The sequence below is a fragment of the Otolemur garnettii genome, unplaced genomic scaffold, assembly GCF_000181295.1.
Source record: "Otolemur garnettii isolate 467f Iridium unplaced genomic scaffold, OtoGar3 scaffold00154, whole genome shotgun sequence".
Taxonomy (NCBI): Eukaryota; Metazoa; Chordata; class Mammalia; order Primates; family Galagidae; genus Otolemur; species Otolemur garnettii.
This window is the reverse complement of record NW_003852549.1, coordinates 106,735-129,610: the sequence shown is the minus strand read 5'-3', so window position 1 is coordinate 129,610 and position 22,876 is coordinate 106,735. Positions and strand designations below refer to the sequence as shown.

At 38.5% G+C, this 22,876-nt stretch overlaps 1 non-coding gene across 1 annotated transcript; it reads left to right on the top strand.

Moving 5' to 3' along the window:
- The first annotated feature begins 886 nt into the window (after positions 1–886).
- Positions 887–993, top strand: LOC111728391. Its single transcript, XR_002775703.1, has one exon. It is a non-coding gene; the product is annotated as a U6 spliceosomal RNA (small nuclear RNA).
- Positions 994–22,876: the final 21,883 nt, after the last annotated feature.

Sequence of the window (22,876 nt, the reverse complement as noted above, 5' to 3'; positions counted from 1 at the left end):
TATACAAAGGTATGGTCATGCCACTGCATCCTAGCCTGGGTGACAGCGTGAGACCATGTCTCTACAAAAAAACAAAAAAATTGAAAAAAGGAGAAGAATAAAGGACATTTCATTTTGTCGTTTCTGTTGCTTCTGTTCTTGCATTGTTGCTATTGAAACTGCTCTTGCAGTCTGGTAATGATTGACCTTTGTACCAAGATGTAATTGCTGATCCAGATACTTTCATCTTCATAGTGATATATACTTAAGACATCAAAGTTACAGCTTTTCTTAGTTCACATTTGAATGCTTATATGCTCAGCCTTCTTTCCCAAAGCACCAGTACCCTGCTCTGTCAGCCAGGCCTCCTGGCTTTAGCCACACATGTAGTGAGCAAACTGACCCCTCCTTCACACTCAAGACCTTGTGTAGAGACCTTATCTTAGCCTAGAGTTACCCTGGACCTTCATGGTAAGTTATTCTTGAGACCCTTATCTTTTTTCTAGCAAGTAGTAGTTGTGATTGTTTTAAAGTGTTAGAGAGGTTCCCTAAATGTTAAAGGGAGAGACCAGAATGTCCTTACTTCTTTGCTACCATATCTGTACCCTGAAGCTCCTGTCTATCCTGTGAAGCACCTTTCCTTAGGCAGTGAAGATTCCCCTATTGTCCCTCCCCAAAGTTGTGGGCACCAACTTATAGTTGGCCCACCAAGTGATCAGTTTTTCATAATAATGAAAATGTCCCAAGCTACTTGAGTTTGTACATCACATTTTAGAATTATTTTCAAATTCTGCCTCACAAGAAAACCATTCAAAAGAATTCTCTGATTCTAAGTTTAGGGTAGTTGGATTTAGTAGGGAAAACCCTCATCCATGACTCATCAGTATCCACAGATAAGGAAAGCTTTATGCTTGCTTTGACAGCATATGTACTAAAATTGGGACAACGCAGAGAAGATTAGCATGGTTCTTGCCCAAGGTAGACATGCAGACTGGTGAAGTGTTCCATATTTTGTGAAGTCCCTGAAGTCCCTGTCATTTGCCTATTTGCTAACTAGCTCCAAGATATAGTCCACTCAATATTAAAATTGTGCTTTTCAAAAAAAGGTGATCTATGAAATGACAGTGGAACTGAGTAACCTGGGGAATGTTGTGTGTAAATATGTTGTTAGTACTCATCTCAGAAATGAAATAGTGTCAACTTGCATCTCCTCTGTCAAACTTAAATAAAATTAGGGTTTTACCTTTTACATCACTTGGAGATGAACAAGGAGATTAAGCATTATTCTAACAAAGATCTGTTGGTTCAGAGTTTGAGTAGATACAGAAGGAAGGGTAGTATTCCAAGTCAGGTCTTGACATCTATTAGTTTTCTACTCTTGCTGTGATTGATTAGCTCATAGTAGAGGATAATTATAAATTTCATTAAAATTATGAAATAGCTGATATGACCTGAATGACAAACCACAAAGGATAGAACTACTAATGACCAAAATTAAGACTTATGAACATTTTCTGGAAACTTTGACATTTGAATATTAGAGCCTATGGAAATACACAATTGGGTTCTGTTTGGCTTTCCAAAGTAGTTTCATCAATAAAGTTCAAGAACTGCTGGCCCCCTGCTTTTGGAAACTGGTTTGCAGTTTCCACTTTTGTGATCCGAATAAGCTAATGATTCCAGTAACTCCTGAGAATTCGCTAATGATTTCAGTAACTCCTGGGAATTTCCTAATGATTCCAGTAACTCTTGAGGAAAGAACTGTACAGGGTGTCCATAAAGTTCTGCAATTTGAAATAGTTTGACTTTAATCACTGACCTATGGCTTCACTAGAAGAGAAAGAAAGTTTTGTTCTTTGGTTGGTTCAACTAAAATCTGCTGCTGCTGTCCAAAGAAGGTTTAGAACCCATTACAAGAAAGAAGCACCACACAGAAATTCCACATCAAAGTGGAGGGAAAAATTGAAAGAAACAGGCTCTGCCTATGATAAGCCACAGTCTGGGAGGCCACATGTTAGTGAAGGAACTGTAGCATCTGTAGAAGAAACCTTTCAGGCAAGTCCAAGAATGTCATTAAGACAGGTATCCTTAGCGCTGAGGTTTCTAAAGTCTACTGTACAGAAATTTCTGCGGACAAGATTTCACATGAAAGCATACCTACAAAATTCAAGTGCATCAAATGTTAGAAGAAGATTATCATGACTAATGAGTAATGTTGAGTAATGTTCTCCGATGAAGCAACATTCCACATTAGTGGCGAAGTCCACAGGCATAATTGCTATATTTGGGGAATTGAAAATCCACATTAGTCTGTTGAATGTAAAAGAGATTCTCCCAAAGTTAATGTGTCGTGTGCTTTGGGCAAAAATCAGTCATGGGGCCCTTTTTTGGCTGGGGCTAGGTTTGAACCTGCCATTTCCAGCATATGGGGTCAGTGCCCTACCCTTGTGAGCCACAGGTGCCGCCCAGGGCCCTTCTTTTTTGAAGGGAGTGTTGATGGTGATAGCTGTTTAGAAATGCTGCAAAATTATTTATTCCTCAGCTTGAAGAATTAGGACTGATAGAGAATATAGTGTTTCAACATGATGATGATGCTCGCTCTGCGCCTGTCGCTCAAGTGGCTAAGGCACCAGCCACATACACGTAAGGTGGTGGTTTGAATCCAGCCTGGGCAGGCCAAACAACAAGAATGGCTGCAACCAAAAAAATAGCCAGGCATTGTGGTGAGTGCCTGTAGTCCCAGCTATGTCGGAGGCTGAGGCAGGAGACTCGCTTGAGCCCAGGAGTTGGAGGTTGCTGTGAGCTGTGATGCCACAGCACTCTACCCAGGGGGACAGCTTGAGGCTCTGTCTCAAAAGAAAAAAAAGATGATGATGCTTTTTGTGTTGCTTTGCATGTTAGATAGTTTTTACATGAGAAATTCCCTGACAGATGAATTGGAAAAGGCGGACCATTTTCCTGGCCTCCACATTGGCCAGATTGAATTCCATTGGGTTTCTTTTTATGGGGACATGTGAAAACTAATGTTTATTCAACCAAATCTCAATCTTTTGAAGACTTGAAAGCTAGTATAACAGATGTGATTGCTGGTATTGCTGAAAATCAGCTTGAAAATGTTTTCCAAGAGCTACAGAATCATATCATCCTTTTTATTGGTAATGATGGTGTACATGTTGAAAATTAACAAGAACAATAAATGTTTTTTATCCTTAAAAAAGAAAAGAAAAAAAAAAAAGAACCGCTGGCCCCATAAGCCAGAGGTGGCAGGTTCAAACCCAGCCCCTGCCAAAAACTGCAAAAAATAAATAAATAAAAATAAAGTTCAAGAACAGATTATTCCATTGCTTCCCTATTTCCCCAAGCCTTATAAAAATGTTATTTCATTAAATGTTTATTAAGAATCTAGTGAGCTAACGCAGTAAAATCCTTATTTTCAGAAGAAGGCAGTGGACCTAACAGAAGCAACTTGTCCAAGAACAAATAGCTGTGCTTACAGAAATAGGACTTCTTCCAAGTTCAGGACACTTTCCATCATGGTCAAACAACCTCTAGCCTAGCTGATTGACTGATCCACACTGCCTTACCTTCATGAGTACTTCAACTTACTCTTTTTCTTCCTGAATTTAGGAAGTTTTAAAAACTTTCTTCCTGAAGAAAATTTAGGAACTTTCTTCCTGAAGTTTAATAAGAGTTTGTCAAGCTTATGGATTTGGGGTGTATGGGATTATTGAAGTTCTGATTTTAGCTCTGATATTATCTCAAATACTCTTAAGAATTAAATTTATCAATTTTTTATATTAGTATTAAAATAGTAATTTTATCAATTACATTATTTGTACATAGCATTATTCAACAAATTTCAGAACATACAGAAGAAAAGGTGCCTGAAAATCCTCAAAGTAATGATCCAGGTAAGATTCTTTTTTTTTCTTTCTTTTTGTAGAGACAGAGTCTCACTTAATTGCCCTCGGTAGAGTGCCGTGGTGTCACACAGCTCACAGCAACCTCCAATTCCTGGGCTTAGATGATTCTCTAGCCTCAGCCTCCCCAGTAGCTGAGACTACAGGCACCTGCCGCAGTGCCCGGCTATTTTCTTGTTGCAGTTTGGCTGGGGCTGGGCCTGAACCCACCAGCCTTGGTACATGGGACTGGCACCCTACCCACTTAGCAAAAGGTGCCACCCATCTAGGTAAGATTTAACTGTGAAGGCCTCTTGTTGGTCCAACCATAGAAACAAAAGTAAGAGTAATGAAGTTTTAAGCACAAAAGAACAGTTGAAAAAGTGTGTAAATTGTGCATATATTTTTTCTTGATTTATTTTTTAATAGCCTAGAATTCAGAATTTTTTTTAAAGGTTAGGTGTAGGTAATTTACAATCTCAAGGTATTGTCTGGAAAAAATTAATTTATTTAACTATAGTTCCTAGAATTACTTTTGATATTTTTATCTAAATGAGAAAAATGATTTTTAAGTTCATATGTTTCATATTTCCTCTACAGTCACATTTTCACAAATTGCACTTATTGTAAGAATGGGTTTTCTATTTAATTTTTATAGTAAGTGGCTTGCATTTAGTGCATATTAATTATGGTTGATCCTGAGCCATGTAAGGTTTAGGGGTGCCAATCCCCCTTTCAGTTAAAAATATGCTTATAATATTTTACTTTCCCAAACTTTACTAATAGCCTGCTGTACCCTGGAATCCTTAGGATAACCTGAACAATCAATTAACAAATAGTTTGTATGTTGTATTTCTTATGTGTTGAATTCTTACAATGAAGTAATCTAGTGAAAAGCTTCATCCTCTTTGTCTTCACATTGAGTAGGCTGATGAAGAGGAAAAATAAGAGAGGTTGTTCTTGCTGTCTCTTGGTGACAGAGTCAGAAGAAAATCTGCATATGAGTGGACCCTTGCAGTTCAAACCCCTGTTAAAGCATCAATATGAAACTATATTATATATGGATTTGTGTCACAAAAAAAGTAACCATTTTAAAATTGGGAACTCAAACTACCTTTCTGGTAATATAAACTACATGGTAATAAGAACTACAAAATATAGCCAGTATACAGTAATACCAATAGGAGAATGTTATTGTATTTATTATTTTGGAGACAAAATCTCACTCTGTTGCCTGGACTAGGGTGCAGTGGCATCCTTTTAGTTCACTGGAACCTCAAACTCCTAGGCTAAGCAATCCTCCTACCTCAGCCTCCTGTAGCTGGGTCTATAGGTGTGAGCCACCATGCCTAGATAATGTTTTCTTTTTTTTTTTTTTTTTTTTGGTAGAGACAGGGACCTTTCTTATTATTGAGGCTGGTCTTGAACTCTTGGCCTCAAGTTATTCTTCTGCCTTTGCCTCCTAAATTACTAGGATAACAAGGGTAATGAGCCACTATGACTTGTCATAAATTATTCTTTAAAGTTATCTACTGAGTACAGAAGTCAGAAAAGCAAATCTTTGTTGAAAAGCACAGATTATATTATACATCCTTACCAACACTGTCTCACTATCATTGACTTCATTTCCATATGATACAACTGAATGAGTTATGTTGACTTCATTAGAACAAGCTGTGTTTTTCTATTTGCTGGAAATTGTCATGATAACAGTGATTTTGTTTCCATTAGCCAAAAGATTACCATAAGAAATATTTTTATAGCTCAACTCTGGGCTCAACATATTATAATACAAGTAGAAGAAATGTTTGATAGTGACACGCAAATGCTACTATGTTGCCTAGATGGGACATCTACTGCTAAATCTAAACTGTACCAAGTCATCTTTTATTTTGTATGTATTTATCAAAGAACTTCTATATGCTAGATGTTGCAAGTTGGAGGCAACAAAGATGGAGGAGACATAGATTTGGTCTTCAAGGTGCTCACAATAAAGTGTAACCATTCTTATTTAATTTTTGTGTATCATCAACAAAATTGTGAAAGAAATAATTTTTATTCATTTATTCACTTGCCCACCTCAGAAATAACTATTACATTTTTGAACACAAACACTTTTTTTTGCTTTTTTTTTTTTTATTAAATGATAGCTGTATACATTAATGCAAACACAGGGTACAGTGTAGTGTTTTCATATACATTTTGAAATACTTTCATCAAGCTGGTTCACATAAATTTCATGTCATTTGCATAGTCATTGTGTCAAAACATTTATATTTTAGCTTTACAAACATTTAAAAAATAGAGCCAGGAGCTTGTTTTCACTGTCATTTTTATTAATTACACTTTTTTGGTGCTATGTGCCAGATGCCCTCTCAGAGCTTATAATTATTATTTATTTTGTGCTTGTTGTACTAAATATGTATCAGATACTTTAAGTACGTGGTGCAGAATTAAAACTTTAAAATGTTGAATAGGATTTGGGGTAAGCAATGCAGAGTGAGTAGAAGTTTGCCACGTGAGGAGGCAGAGAGATGATGCTTGGCAGAAGGGGCATCTAAGAGGATGGCATGTATGACTAAAGAAAAAGCAAATGCAAAATCTGAAACACGTGAGTTAACTTTGCATGGTTTGTGAGCAGTTCTGTTTTGGTTTTTTTTGTTTTTTACTGCAAAAGGTGTGATATAAGGTTGGTTGGGAATGAGGTCAATACCTTAGTAAGGCAAGCTTATGGAAGAGTTATTAATACTATAGACATGAATAGACCTTAATCCGTAGGCCGTAGGAAATTTCTCAGTTAGAATGCTTTTGGCTGCAAATAATAGATGACCTAACAGAGGTTAAAACAATAGGAAACAGAGTTGTTTTGGTGGGTCATCAATAGCATCAAGATGCCATTTGTTATTCCTCTTCTACTTTTACTATTGGCAGTGTTTTGTTGTGTCTCCTTTCAAGTTTGGCTAATTAGTAATAGTTCCAAACATCATGTAAGACAATATTTAAAGGTCAGAAGTGTTTCCTTTCTTCACAAGTTTTGTTTTAAACACGAAGAAAACACAAAAGCTTGCAGTGGACTCCTGGTAACATTTTATTAGGTGGGGTACATCATATACTCTTTTCTAAATCAGTCACTGAGAAAGCAGATTTAATTACTGTCATTAGCTTAAAATAATATTTGGAGCTGGGAAGGGGTATTGAGATGTTAAAAATTCAGATAGAACTGTGTTTCTCCAGCATGAAAGAATCAGAAATGGCAATTAGGGAGCCAGCAGTTTGCTGCAAGGATTCATTGGAGAATTTTGGGCACAGAAGTCCTAAGATTAGGGTTGTGTAATAGGGCATTCTGGTTACAGTCTTAAGCAGGGATGGACAAGATTTTTTCTATAAGGGGCCAGCTAGTAAAAATTTCAGGCCATTTGGTTTCTGTCATATCTACCAGACCCTGCCATTGTAGTGGGAAATCAGTCATAGATAAGATGTAAGCAAATAAGTATGATTGTGCTCCGATAAAACACAATCATACCTATTTGTAAACTTTAGTTACAAAACCATTTGGCAGGGTAGCTGTGGCTTCTGGCCTGTAGTTTCCTGATCCCTCATATAGAAAGTAGGTGGAAGGTAGCAGGGAGACAAAGGAAGTTTTTGTAAGAGTTAAAGCTATAGTTTCCTTGTCATGCAATGTGTGAACTAGTATTAATCTAGTTTTCTTTTTTCCTTTATGGGATTGGGGAACAGATTTTTTTTTTTATGGGTTTTGGGAACAGATTTTTTTTTATTAAATCACAAACACATAGATCATGTATACATTAATGCATTTATGGGGTACAGTGTACTGATTTCAATTACAATTAGGAAAACTTACATCACACTGGTTAATATATACCTCACATCATTTACTTAATTATTGTGTTAAGACATTTATACTCTATACATAATAGATCTGACACGTACTCTTGCAATATGCACCATAGGTGTGATACTACCATTCACCCTCCTTCATTGTGACCTCTCCCTACCCTCCTCATCCCCCCTTCTTCCTAGGCAATAGTTGTGATCTGTTTTTCATATGAAAGTGTGAGTGATTGTAAATTGGTTTTACAATAGTACTGAGTACGTTGGATATTTTTTCTTCCATTCTTTAGATACTTTACTAAGAAGAATATGTTCCAGCTCCATCCATGTAAACGTACAAGAGGTAAAGTCTCCATTTTTTTTAAGGCTGCATAATATTCCATGGTATACATATACCACAATTTATTAATCCATTCATAGATTGATGGGCATTTGGCTTCTTCCATGACTTGGCTATTATGAATTGAGCTGTAATGAACAATCTGGTGCAAATATCTTTGTTATAAAGTGATTTTTTTTGGTCTTTTGGATATAAACCTAGGAGAGGAATTGCAGGATCAAACAGCAGGTCTACTTTTAGAACCCTGAGTATTCTCCATACTTCTTTCCAAAAGGGACATATTAGCTTGCACTCCCACAAAAAGTGCACAAGTGTTCCCTTTTCTCCACATCCATGACAACATCTGTAGTTTTGGGATTTTGTTGTCTGAGGCACTCTTACTGGAGTTAGATGACATCTCAAAGTGGTTTTGATTTTGCATTTCTCTGATGATTAAAGATGATGAGCATTTTTCCATGTATCTGTAGACATATCTACTTTAGAGAAGCTTCTGTTAAGTCCCTTGCCCACAATGAAATGGGATTACTTGTTCTTTTCTTATTAATAAGTTTGAGTTCTCTGTGGATTCTGATTATCAAACCTTTGTCAGAAGCTTAACCTGCAAATATCCTCTCCCATTCTGAGGGCTGTCTGCTTGCTTTACTTACTGTATTCATGGCTGTGCAGAAGCTTTTTAGTTTGATCAGATACCAGTAATGTATTTTTGGTGTTGTTTGAATTGCCTGGCGGGTCCTCCTCATAAAGTGTTCTCCCAGGCCAATTTCGTCAAGTGTTTCTCCTGCACTCTCTCCAAGAATCTTTATAGTTTCATGTCTTAATTTTAAATCTTTTATCCAGTGAGAGTCAATTTTTGTTAAAGGTGTGGGTCCAGTTTCAGTTTTCTACAAGTTGCCAGCCACTTCTCCCAGCACCATTTGTTAAACAGGGAATCTTGTCCCAATTTATATTTTTGATGGGCTTGTCAAAGATCAAATGACAATAAGTGTCTGGATTCATCTCTTGGTTCTCAATTCTGTTACATACATCTACCTCTCTATTTTTGTGCTAGTACCATGCTGTTTTGATCACTATAGATTTATAATATATTTGAAGTCTAGTAGTGTGATTCCTCCCGATTTGTTTTTATTTCTGAACAATGTCTTGGCTATTTGAAGTTTTTTTCTGGTTCCATATAAAACAAAGTACTATTTTTCCCAGATCTTTAAATTTTGATGGTGGTACTTTGATAGGAATTGCATTAAATTTGTAAATTGCTTTGCGTAATATGGACATTTTAACAATGTTGATTCTTCCCAGACATGAGCATGGTATATTTTTCCATTTGTTAACATCTTCAGCTATTTCTTTTCTCAGAATTTCATAATTCTCTTATAGAGATTTTTCATGTCCTTTGTTAGGTAAATTCCCAAATATTTTATCTTCTTTGGCACAACTGTAAAGGAAATAGAGTCCTTGACTATTTTTTTTCTGCTTGACTATTATTGGTATATATAAAAGCTACTGATTTGTGTGTATTGATTTTGTATCCTGCATGCTACTGTATTACTTAATCACTTGTAAGAGTTTTGTAGTTGAGTCCCTGTGGTTTTCCAGGTATAAAATCATATCATCTGTGAAGAGTGAAAGTTTGACCTCCTCTGACCATATTTGTATACTCTTGATCGCCTTCTTTTGCCTAATCGTGATGGCTTAAGACTTCCATTGCAATGTTAAAAAACAGTGGAGACAATGGGTAACCTTCCCTGGTTCCTGATCTGAGTGGAAATGATTTCAGTTTTACTCCATTTGATATGATATTGGCTCTGGGTTTGCTGTAGATGACCTCTATCAGTTTAAGATACATCCCTTCTATATCTATTTTCTTAAGTGTTCTGAACATGAAAGGATGCTGGATATTATCAAAAGCTTTTTCTGCATCTATTGAGAGAATCATATGAATCATATAGTCTTTGTTTTTTAGTTTATGTGATGTATTATATTTATAGATTTATATATATTGAACCAACCTTGAGACCCTGGGATAAAACCCACTTGGTCATGGTATATAATTTGTTTGATATGTTGCTGGATTCTGTTTGCTAGGATCTTATTGAATATTTTTGCATCTATGTTCATTAAAGATATTAGTCTATAATATTCATTTCTTGTTGGGTCTTTTCCTGGTTTGGGGATCAGGGTGATATTTGCTTCATAGATGTGTTGGGAAGTATTCCGTCTTTTTCGATGTTTTGGAAAACGTTAAGTAATATAGGTACTAGTTTCTCTTTAAAGATTTGGTAGAATTCTAATGTGAAGCCATCTGGTTCCAGACTCTTCTTTTTGAGAGATTTCGTATAGTTGATTCTTTTTCAGTACTTGATATTGCTCTGTTCATCATTTCCAATTTTTTCTGATTAAGTCTAGGAAGTTGGCATGCTTCCAAGTATTGGTCAATTTCTTTCAGATTCTCTTATTTCTGAGAATACAGTTTTTTGTAGTATTCAATAAGGATTCTTTGAATTTCTGAGGTGTCTGTTGTTATTTTACATTTGTCATTTCTGATTGATGATATTAGGGACTTTAATTTTCTATTTTTGGTTAGGTTGGCCAAAGGTTTATCAATTTTGTTGAATTTTTCAAAAAAACATCTTTTTGATTCATTGATCTTTTGAATAATTCTTTTGATTTCATTTAATTCTGCTTGAATTTTAGTTATTTCTTTTTTTCTGCTCGGTTTGGAATTGGTATGTTCTTCCTTTTTCAGTTGCTTAAGATGTTCCATTAAGTAATTGACTTCCTCTCTTTCTGTTCTCCATTAAGTTATTGACTTCCTCTCATTACGTTCGCTTGAGGAAGGCTTACAATGCTATAAATTTTCCTCTTACGACTACCTTTGCAATATCCCACAGGCTCTGATAATTTATGTCTTCATTATTGTTTCATTCCAAAAATTTGACAATTTCCTTCTTAATCTCATTTATAACCCAGCTATCATTTAGCATAAGGTTATTTTTAGTTTTCATTTCTTTGTATGAGTATGCAGATACCTGTTATTGGTGAGTTCAAATTTTACTGCATGATGATCCGAGAAAATACAGGAATAATTTCTATTCTTTTAAGTTTGCTAAGGTTAGACTTGTGACCTAAGATGTGATCAATTTTGGAGTATGTTCCATGGGCTGAAGAGAAGAATGTGTATTCAGTTTTGTTAGGATGAAAAGTTCTTTAGCTGTCTGTTGAAGTCAGTTTTTGTATGGTGAAGTTTAAGTCTAAAATTTCTTTGCTTAGGCTTGGTGCCTGTGGCTCAAGTGGCTAAGGCACCAGCCACATACACCTAAGGTGGCAGGTTTGAATCCAGCCTGGGCCCATCAAAACAACAATGAAGGCTGCAACCAAAAAATAGCTGGGCGTTGTGGCAGGACCAAGTTGTAGTCCCAGCTACTTGGGAGGTTGAGGCAGGAGACTAACTTGAGCCCAGGAGTTGGAGGTTGCTGTGATCTGTGATGCCACAGAACTCTACCTACAGGGATAGCTTGAGGCTCTGTCTCAAAAATTTTTTTTTCTTTGCTTAGTTTCTTATTGGAGGATCTATCCAACACTGCCAAAGGGGTGTTAAAATCTCCAACTATTTGGTTATAACTTTCATATAAAAGGTATAAATTAGTTTCATAATAGGGCTGTGTACATTGGATACTTTTTCCTCCATTCTTGTGATACTTTGCTCAGAAGAACATTCTCCAGCTCCATCCATGTGAACATGAAGGATGTAAAGTCTCCATCCTTCTTAATGGCTGCATAGTATTCCATGGTGTACATATACCACAGTTTGTTGATCCATTCGTGGATCGATGGGCACTATGGGGAGGGGGGAGGGAGAAGGGAAGGGGGAATGGGTGGAGGGAGGGGGTTTGGAGGGATCACTTCTGAGGTTTATCTTATAGGGGTACAAGTGAATCTTTTTAAGAATAGAATATGAACGTTTTAAAACAATAACTGAGAAAATGACATGACGGCTGTGTTGACCAGTTTGATGGAAGTATTTCGGATTGCATGTGAAAACCCCACACTGTACCCCAGAAGTGCATTAATGTACATAGTTACCATTCAATTAAAAAAAAAAAATCTCCAACTATTATGGTGTTGGAAGATATCAAATTGTTCACGTCTGTTAGGGTCTCCCTTATAAATTGAGGAGCATTCTGGTTGGGCGCATAAATGTTAATAATTGACATCTTGTAATGTTGATTCTTTCCCTTAACAAATATGAAGTGACTGCCCTTGTCTTTCCTTACTTTTGGTGGTGGCCTAATGTATCTGCAAATAAAATTGCCACCCCTGTTTTTTTCTGATTTCCTTTTGCCTGGATTACAGATGTTCATCCCTTCACCCTGAGACTATATTTATCCTTTAAGATAAGATGAGATTCTTGAATGCAGTAGATATCTGGCCTGAGTTTTTGTATCCAGTCAGCCAACCTGTGACTCTTAAGAGGACAATTTAAGCAATTCACATTGAGAGTATAGATAAGCCTGGTAATTTAGGGGGTGTAAAGTTTTTTGAAAGTCCATTGGACATTTTAAATTCTTTTCACCACTTTGGAAGTTGGGTTTTAATCAAGAATTTCAGAGTGAGTTTACTTTGGTAGTAAAGTATTATGCTGGTCATGATGGCATTTGGGTCTAAGAATATTCTGAAGAGATGGTATGGTTATGGCAAATTTCTTCAATGTGTATATGTCATTAAAGTATTTAATTTCTCCATCATAAATGAAACTCAGTTTATCTGGATATAGGATCCTGGGCTGAAAGTTGTTTTGTTTTAGGAGATTGAAGGTCAATGACCATCCTCTACTGGCTTGAAAAGTTTCCATAGAGTGATCTGCAGTTATTCTAATATTCTTCCCCTTATAGGTTATGATTTTCTTATATCTGGCTGCTTGCAGGATTTTCTCCTTCATATTAACTTTGGCAAAGTTAATTACAATGTGTCTAGAAGATGCTTTATTTGGGTTGAGTTGTGCTGGAGTTCTGAAACTGTCTGCTATATGAATTTCATTATCTCTTTGCAATTCTTGGGAAGTTCTCCTCAATTATCTCTTGGAGTAGAGTATCTGTGCCTTTTGAACCATCCTCTTCTCCTTCATGGATTCCTATAAGATGAATATTTGCTCTTTTGGAGTGGTCCCAAATTCTCTCATGGAATGATCTGTTTTTGCTTTCCACTTCTCTTTTTCTTTGAGTGTTTGGGAGCATTCAAAAGCTTTCTTGAAGGGGGAGGGGCAATATGGCAGACTGGCGCCAGCCTCCAACAGAAGCTCTCGTCCAGAGGGAAGGATATAGAAAATACCCAATAATGTTGAAGATTGGGAGCCCAGCCAAGAGAGAATAGTGATATCTGCAGGACATCTCTGCTGAGGCAAGTTGAGACTCCAAGAAAGCAATATCCAGTACATAATACACCCCAAAGGAAAAGTCTCCATCCCCTCCCCAAGAAAGTTGTGTTTATCTCTTTGTTTTCTCTTCTTCTGCTCCTGCAAGTTTTCTACAGGCAAATGGTGAACTGAGGACCTATTATCTCACCCCATGTGTGAGAGCTACAGGAAAGGGGGTCTACTCCCCTAGAGGGACCCTGCTGAGATCCCGAACACTCTCTTCCAAGGGAGAAAAACTGAACGAAAGTTTTTCACTGCCATTTTGAACTTCCAGTTCACCCTTCACATCTTGCCTACAGAGACAGTGAGGGGGGGCCCAAGAGCACCATCCCCCACCACTGTGGGACCAAACACCCAGTCCTGGCCCTGCAGCCAGAGATCTGTTAGAACCATGTGCATTCCCCAGGCACCGATGATCCTCACTCCTGAGGCCCTAGACCTGCAAGAGCTGTGTGAGTCCCGCAGGCAGCTGCAGAGTTCCTGGCACTCAGAACTGCTTGCTAGACCTGCGCATGCCCTACGGGTGGCTGTGGAGTTCCCCACTACTGGCACCTGGGTTGGGTGGGCCCAGAACTGCTTGCCAGACCCGCACACACCCTGCGGGCCACGGCGGAGTTACCCACCCCCAGGACCCATGCCTGGTGGGCCCTGAACTGCCTGCTAGAGCTGCACACTCCCAGCACCCCCATGCGGCAGCCTGAGAATTATGAGAAGATGGTCATTTGAGAGGGAATCTCACTAGAACAGTGGTACCACGAGGTGAAGACCAGCAGCCACAGCACTGGGAACAATAAGGCTCACACCCCTGAGGCTCTTCAGGAGAGAGATGCTCTGCCTGTTTGGGCAACCAGAGGAAGATGGCACCTTCCCCAGTGGGAGCCATTGACTGAACGGATCTGATACGGACTCTAAACTGTGTAAATTCAGCATGGGGTGTAATCACCAGAAAAACTCTGGCAACATGAATAACCAGAGTAGATTAACTCCCCCAAGGAAAAATGGGGCAGATGCATTGGAAGACCCCATCCATAAACCGATGGCTGAGATGTCAGAAATTGAGTTCAGAATTTGGATAGCAAATAAGATTAACATAATGGAAGAAAGGAGGGAATTAGAATTTCATGAAAATTATTAAAAAGATGCCTCAAGAATTCAATGATTTCAAAGTTAAAAAGACCAATAATTTTGAAACACTGAGGGAAGAGCTTGCAGCCCTCAAAGATCTGAAAAATACAGTGGAATCCCCTGGTAACAGAATGGGACAGGCAGAAGAAAGGATCTCTGACATTGAAGACAAAGCTTTTGATAGAGCCCATGTGCTCAAAGATGAAAAGAAATGGAGAGCAAAAATGGAACTTTCTCTCAGAGAGCTCTGGGATACTTCAAAGAAAACTAATATTTGCCTTATAGGAATCCCTAAAGGCAACGGAATTGCTTCACAAAACACAGAGGCTCTTCTTCATGAAATTATGAAAGAGAACTTTCCAGACATGCCAAGAGATTCTGAAATTCAGATAGCACACAGCTTCAGAATCCCAGCATGTCTCAACCCAAACAAGACATCCCCCAGGCTCATCATAATTAACTTCACTAAAGTTAATATGAAAGAGAAAATTCTGAAAGCAGTTAGACATAAGAAAACCATAAGCTACAATGGGAAGTGTATTAGAATGACTGAAGATCTTGCTGTCGAAATCTTTCAGACTAGAAGAAGATGGTCATCGACTTTTAATTTCCTAACACAAAATAACTTTCAACCCAGGATCCTGTATTCAGCTAAACTGAGTTTCATCTATGATGGAGAAATTAAATACTTTAATGACATCCACATGTTGAAGAAATTTGCCTTAACTAAACCAGCTCTGCAGGAAATTCTCAAACCTATCCTCCACAATGACCAGTGCAATCCTCCACCACAAAAGTAAATCCACTCAGAAAATTTTGATCAAATTCCAACTTTCACAGTGGCGAAAGGATTAAAAATGTCTACTGGACTTTTGAGCAACTCGATGCCCAAAATTTTACCAGAATCCATGGAGAACTCAAACATATTAGCAAGAAGAGAATGAGTGATTCCATCTCAGGGTGGGCAAGGGATTTGAAAAGAAATTTCTCTAAATAAGAGAAACACATGGCCTACACATACATGAAAAAATGCTCACCATCCTTAATCATCAAAGAAATGCAAATCAAAACTACTTTGAGATATCACTTAACTCCTATAAGATTATCCCATATCACAAAATCCCCAAACCAGAGATGCTGGCATGGATGTGGAGAAAAGGGAACCCTTCTGTACAGCTGGTGGGATTGCAAACTAATATTTTCCTTTTGGAAAGACATCTGGAGAACACTTAGAGAACTAATAATAGACCTGCCATTTGATCCTGTAATTCCTTTATATCATATATATCCAGAACACCAAAAAACACATTATAACAAAGATATTTGTATCAGAATGTTTATTGCAGCCCAATTCATAATTGCCAGGTCATAGAAGAAGCTTGAATGCCCATCAATCCACGAATGGATCAATAAACTGTGGTGTATGTACATAATGGAATACTATGCAGCCATTAAGAAAGATGGAGACTTTACCTCCTTCATGTTTACATGGATGGAGCTGGAAAATGTTCTTCTTAGCAAAGTATCTCAAAAATAAAAGAAAAAGTATACAATGTACAAAGCCCTATTATGAAACTAATTTATAGCTTTCATATGAAAGCTATAACCTAAGTATAGCCTAAGAATATGGGGAGGGGGAGGGGAGGGGTGGGGAGGTGCAGGGAGGGTAATTGGAGGGATCATCTCTATGGTTTATCTTACAAGGGTCCAAATGAATCTTTCTAATAGAATATAAACGTCTTAACACAATAACTGAGAAAATGACATAAAGGCTAACCAGTGTGATGAAAATATTTCAAATTGTATATGAAAACACCACACTGTACCCCATGGCTGCATTAATGTACACAGCTATCATTTAATTAAAAAAAAAAAGATTTCTCTTCAAGTCACAGATCCTTTCTTCTTCCTGTTCCATTCTGTTACTGAGGGATTCTACTGTATTTCTCAGATCTTAGAGGGCTGCAAGTTCTTGCCTCAGTATTTCAAAATCTTTGGTGATTTTTGTCTTTGAATTCATTGAATTCTTGAGACAACTTTTGAATTGCTCCTTGAATTTCTAATTCCAACCTTAACTCCATTCCATTAATCTTATTTGCAATCCAAATTTTTAATTCAACTTCTGACATCTCAGCCATTTGTTTATGAATAGGGTCTTCTGTTGTATCTCCTTTGTCATTCCTTGGAGGAGTTGATTTACTCTGATTATTCATGTTGCCAGAGTTTTTCTGCTTATTTTGCCCCACGATTATTTTTCACTGTTTGGCTAGAGAAACTGGTAAGGTGAAATTTAGTTGAGGGCTTCTGGAGTTGTAATTAACAAGCCCTTTACCAAAGAACTCGGATCAGTGATTGCAGTTTTTCCCTTAGAGATCTTTACAAAGGTCCCATTTAGTATGATAGCCTGAAACTCTTGGGACCTGCTTCTTGTGATTGGGTTAGAAGGCTCTGACCTGTATTCAGCTAGTCTTTCTCCAATCTCAGTGAATTGGTTGCTTTGGGCTGAAGTCTCAGCTGTGGAGATACAAGCAACTAAAACACCCCACCCCTCACAGGCAACAACTGGTAGGGGAAAATCCTGCACTCCCACAACAACACAACCAGGGTACAACCTTGGTGGGTCCCCAGGTGATTGGCCTGGGTCAAGAGTTCCAAACCAATTGTCCTAGTCAACAAAAACATAGATCAGGTGAGAGAGTTCAAAAGGTCTCCAGCATCTAGGTAGTGGGTTTCCACTGACAGCTCAAGTGTAACTCCAATTCTCTGTGGAGTTAGATAGGCCTGCACAGAAGAATAGTCCAGGGGGCTGTTCCTTCCTTTCCCACCTTGCACCTCCATCACACCCAGGTACTGGTAGCCCCACAGGGCTGTGGCCCAGTTCCCTCCAATGAGCAAATATGCCATGGATTTGGGCCTGCTCGAGTCAAAGGGAAGTCAATGCCTCATTGGCCAGGCAACCACTCTCTGCCACCAGCCAACTAGGGTAGTGGAATTCTGACTACCTTGGGTGCTCAATGGAAACTGGGTGGTGTTCCACCTGAGCTCATTCCAAAGAAAGATTAACAAAGCAGCAATTTTTTTTTCTCTCTTAGAGACCAGGTCTGCTCTGCTCCTCTGGTATTTCTGCAATGTGAATTTTAGCTCCCTCTGGGAAGATGTCTCTTCAAAAGTTGACCCTGGAAGGATTGCTCTATTAATGCTGCTGCTGGGTGGGAGGTGTGCCCAGTCAGGTTGCTGAGCCTCAGCAGTTTCCATGCCTCCACCCATTGTGCGGAGACCCAAGCCTCTGCCCACTGCTGAGCTGCACTTTCTCAGAGCCAGGCCAGACACAGTCACTTGTGTGCCTTTCTGAACTGTTACTGGATTCACAGTTACAGTGTAGCTGTCCTATCTCAGACCCTGCAATGCTCAGTATTAACAAAGAACCATGGATGTTCTGGTCTCTGCAGGGGTTGGGCTTCTAGACTGCCAGGCTAGAGGGAAAGAGTGAACTGAGAGTTATAAGTGGGTGGGAGAATATTTGTTCACCTTTCATTCCATACAAGAGAATGTCCAGGATTCTCCAGAAGGAGTCCCAGATGTAGGATGTAGCAACTTGCTTCCATGGGGTGAGAGAAGAGGGCCTCAGTTCACTGCTCACTAGTAGAGATCCCACTGCAAGCAAGCAACTCTCTTAGGGGAGGGGACAGACATGCATCCTCTTTGGGGTGGGTTCTGAACATGAAATTTGTTTCCTTGGAGTTGGAGCTTGCCTCAGCAGAGAAGATGTGCAATTATCAATCTCTTCTCTCAGCTCCCACCTTTCAGCTTTGTTGGGTTCTTTCTGGCCATTATCTCTCCCTCTGGATGGAAGCTTCTGTTGAAATCTGGCTCCAGTTGGATGTCCCCCACTACGCTTTGCCCTTGTTGAATGTAAAAATTGGAGTTAGGGAAAATAGCCAAGCTGTGGATTTAGCAGAACACAAGGCACATTGAAACAAAATGAACAAACAAACACACAAATGGACACACAAACAATCAATAAAAAAACACTTGAATAGCCTAATGTAAGCACTCTCAGCAGCCATAAGAGGAAGGCTAGGGCAGGCACCAGCCACACGCACCAGAACTGGTAGGCTTGAACCTGGCCCAGGGCCCACCAAACAACAATGACAACCACAACCAAAAAACAGCTAGGCACTATGGCCAGCTCCTGCAGCCCCACCACCTGGGAGGCTGAGGCAAGAGAACCATTCAGCCCAAGAAAGTTAGAGGTTACCATGAGCTGTGATGCTATAGCACTCCACCGAGGGTGACATAGTGAGACTCTGTCAAAAAAACAAACAAACAAACAACAACAACAAAAAAAAAAAAAAAAAAAAAACAGAAGCAGGGGAAGAGAAGAAAATAATAATAATAATTAAAAAAAAATTTAACAATAACTCTTACAAGAAAGAAAAAGGAAAAAAAGTAAAAAGAATGAGCAAAAAAAAAAAAGGCAACAACAAAAAATTATATATATATGTATATTTTTTATATATACATATGCTGTAGGGATTGACTTTAGTAGGAATATATTTATGTTGCAATATACTTTCTGGACACCAGGTGGTGCTGTGAGAGGTTCCCAGCCTTATACCTGTTTCCTGGCTTAGATCGTTCTTAGTGGTTGCCTGATTATCCACTTGGTGCCTAGACCCTGCCAAACTGTTGATTCAATCTATCTCAAAAAATCTTCACACACAGGTTTCACAAAGTCTCCCTGCAACAGTTCCCATGAAGTGCAGGATATTCTAGGCCAGTGCTAGTAGGATGACTGTCTGCAGGTGAGACTCAAATCACTGAGCCTTGCCCACAGTGACTGCTGTCTCCCAAATTTTAAAACAAGGGCCTATTCCTATCCAGGATCTTTTCTGACTGAGTGTCTCTTAGGCTACCTAACCATGGTGGTGCAGCACCAGACAGCACCCTACTCTGGCCATCTAATTCTGCCTGGGAGTCCACACTTCACCAATCTTTCCAGACAATACCTAGTTTCCCCATGAACTGGGAATTGTAATCCTCCATGGTGGGGCTGGTTGCCACTGCTGCCACCCACTGTGCTGCAGCCATGGCATAAAACCTTTCCTGGCAGCTCCGGATTACACTCCAAGTCCAGTAATCTGCCACCTCACTGCACACCCTGAACTGCCACTCCACATTAATATTCCATGGCAGGAATATTGTTCACTCTTACCTGTTGTTCCAGGAAAGCCGAGTTAAACATCTTTTCTGTCCACCATCATGCTCGACCCTTTATCAATCTAGTTTTCATGCATTGTTGATAAAGTAAATAGTTAGCAAGCTCAGTTTATTCTTTTTAAAATGTTGGTCTTTTTCTTGGCATTATGCCTTTTCCTTTTCTTTGCTTATTTATTTATTTTATTATTTATTTATTTATTTTTGAGAGTCTCACTGTCACCCTTGGTAGTTTCCATGGCATCACAGCTTAAAGCAACCTCAAACTCTTAGCTTAAGCGATTCTCTTGCCTCAGCCTCCCAAGTAGCTGGTACTACAGGTGTCTGCCACAACACCTGGCTATTTTTTGTTACAGTTGTCATTGTTGTTTAGCTGGCCTGGGCCAGGTTCAAACCCGCCACCCTCAGTGTATGTGGCTGGCAGCATAAACACTGTGCTAGGGGCAATGAGCCTGTTTTTTTTTTTAATTTCATAAATAATAATTAGTGGCTTTTTTTCCCCCTTTGAGAACTATGTTAAGAGCCCACATTTAATCTGAAAATATAAACATGGTGGTAGAATTACAAAGTAGAGGGAGACGAGAGGAGTAGTTTACCTGATTTAGTGGTTATTGAATACAAGCATGTGGGGACATAGAGTAATTTCAGATGACTTACATTTCCAGGTTATGGAATAGCATTTAAACTAGATGTGAGGAAGAAGTAGCAAACTCTCACGTGAATAGAGATGGGCAGCAGGTCAACAGGGAATACTTATCTTTCCTGTATATACGTTGAGTTTAATAGAATATTCATGTAGGATATTTTCAGGTGATAATTGTATGATGGACATTTCCACCAGAACACTGAGGTTAAAGATGTAGACTTGTAATGATGTTATTATAATGACAAAAGTCATAAATCTGAATGAGATTCTCCATGATAGGGAAGATGTAGAATAAGGCCAGTGAAAAAATTCTGAGCATTTCCCAGAAGAAAGCAAGTTAGTAAAGTTGTCTAAGAAGTGGCTAGAGAAAAGTAGGAAAGGAATCAGAGGAAGTGATGTGGCAATTTTTTCTAACTATGAGAATTTTAAGGGGGAAGTATCAATTCTGATAAATAAGATAATTAAAAAGTAAATTGGATCGAACTTTTGAAAGCTTTTTGGTGGTGCCCTTTTGAAATAAACAATTTTAGCGATAAGGTCTACTTTTTATGTGATTGGTACTCCTGGTATCAAGATATGAAATAAAATATCTACTATGATGTTATCTAAAATTTTTGTATCTGCAGAAGCAATCCATCCAGGGTCAGGAAAATTGTCTAGACTGGTGAGTTCATGTGCCAATATTTTCCCAGAATTTTTAAAACCTGAGGATAACATATGAAGAAAAGTGTTGTCTTTCCTACCTGATTCTTGTAGAAATACTTGTTTTGTACTCAAGTCCTTGATAAATTCTTGTGCATGCTTTCCAAAACAGAAACCTGGCAGCAACTGAAAGCCACCGTCAGACACACATGCCTTCCCACTGACATGGAATCATAACACAGCCCCGTTTTGACAGGGTTTCAATTTGGGTGAGCAGTTGATTACAGATCTGCAATTTGGAGAAATTGATATCTTTTAAATACTTTATTGAAGAAAACTGATATAATATATAGAAAAAACTATAAGAGGATGTGCTGAATATACTGGTTCTCAGTATTTGGGGAATTCTGGTGACATTGGTAGAGAAGTCAGTACCTGAATCTTTTGGTTAGTGTAATTCTATTTTTTTTTTTATTAAATCATAGCAGTGTACATTAATACTGTGTACTGTTTCTATATGCAATTTGAAATACTTTCATCCAACTGGTTAACATAACCTTCATGTCTTTTGTTATTGTCTTAAGACATTTATGTTTTACATTTAGAGATATTCACATATATCCTTATAGGATGAACCATAGGCGAGATCTCACCAATCAACCTCCCTCCACCCACCCTCCCCCATCCCCTTCCTTCCCTCTCCCCTCTCCCTATATTCCTGGGCTAAAATTGGGTTATAGATTTCCTATGAAAGCTATAAATTAGTTTCATAGTAGAGCTGAGTACATTGGAAACTTTTTCATCCATTCTTAAAATACTTTGCTAAGAAGAATATTTTCCAGCTCCATCCATGTAAACATGAAGTAGGTAAAGTCTCCATCTTTCTTAATGGCTGCATAGTATTCCATGGTGTACATATACCACAATTTATTAATCCATTAGTGGGTAGATGGGCACTTGGGCTTCTTCCATGACATAGCAATTATGAATTGGGCTGCAATAAACATTCTGGTACAGTTATCTTTGTTGTAGTGTGCTTTTTGGTCTTCTGGATATATACCTAGTAGAGGAATTATACGATCAAATGGCAGGTCTATTTTTAGTTCTCTAAGTGTTCTTCAGATATCTTTCCAAAAGGAACATATTAGTTTGCAATCCCACCAGCAGTGTAGAAGTGTCCCCTTTTCTCCACAACCACGCCAGCATCTGTGGTTTGGGGATTTTGTGATATGGGCTAATCTTACTGGAGTTAGATGATATCTCAAAGTAGTTTCAATTTGCATTTCTCTGATGATTAAGGATGGTGAGCATTTTTTCATATATCTGTAGGTCATATGCCTATCTTCTTCAGAGAAATTTCTTTTCAAGTCCCATGCCCACCCTGAGATGGGAACACTTGTTCTCTTCTTGCTAATTTGTTTGAGTTCTCTGTGGATTCTGGTTATTAAACCTTTGTTGGAGACATAACCAGCAAATATCCTCTCCCATTCTGAGGGCTGTCTACTTGCTTTACTTACTGTGTTCTTGGCTGTGCAGAAGCTTTTTAATTTGAGGAGGTCCCAGTAGTGTATTTTTGATGTTGCTTCAATTCCCTGGGGGGTTCTTTTCATAAAATTTTCGCCCAGGCCAATTTCTTCAAGTGTTTTCCCTACACTTTCTTCTAGTATTTTTATAGTTTCATGTCTTAAGTTTAAATCTTTAATTCAGTGGGAGTCAATCTTAGTTAATGGTGAAAGGAGTGGATCCAGTTTCAGTCTTCTACAGGT